Source organism: Garra rufa, chromosome 4 (assembly GCF_049309525.1).
Source record: "Garra rufa chromosome 4, GarRuf1.0, whole genome shotgun sequence".
Lineage (NCBI taxonomy): Eukaryota > Metazoa > Chordata > Actinopteri > Cypriniformes > Cyprinidae > Garra > Garra rufa.
This window is the reverse complement of record NC_133364.1, coordinates 54,207,150-54,207,951: the sequence shown is the minus strand read 5'-3', so window position 1 is coordinate 54,207,951 and position 802 is coordinate 54,207,150.

Below are 802 nucleotides of genomic sequence, written 5' to 3'. Positions count from 1 at the left end.
AGAATCTAGACGCGCCCCTAGCGGCAGCAAATTACATTTGCTTCTAAGGTCAGTCTAGTTACTCTCAATTCACTTAAATTTCCGAAAAATCCAAGATGTACCGGGCCAATCACGAGTCGGTGGGCGGCTTAACATGATGACGTCTGACCTGCGACCATAAGTTCAGTCAGACATGAATTCTTGGTTCCGTGAATTAAGCGTGGAAAACTGAACAGTATTTATATATATTTTTTTACTTTTGATACACAGCCACGTCCATGTGTCCTGAGCAGGAGCTCGTTACATCTGAACGCGCTGTGGTGTAGAATACGCAAACACCGGAAGCGATCTGTGGCGTGTATACGACACTCATTGTTTACACAGCACAAGAGATTGTGGATATAGCGGCTATTCAAAATGGTAATTACTTGCGCTTGTCCTGGTTGTTCAAACCCATTTAAAGCTGAAAAAGATTACGTTTGCTTGCGCAAACTCATCCTGGACTTTTTTTTTTTTTTTTACATATTTCCCCTTTTGGTGTTTGCGTATACTACATCAAAGCGCGTTCACATGTGACGAGTCGAATCATAGATATGCTAAACTCGTGCTCATGACAGATGGACGTGGGTGTGTATCAAAGTTAAAAAGAAAATTATATAAATACTGTTCATTTTCTTGCAAAAACCGATCGTTTCGTGTCTTAGGACATCAATGTATCGTCACGAGCCGCAGGGTGTAATTTGGATTTGTCTGTGCATGTTTTTGTTTACTTTTAAAGGTTTAGTGCCCATCTATGTCTATTATTCAGTCCCTCCAGGATTTC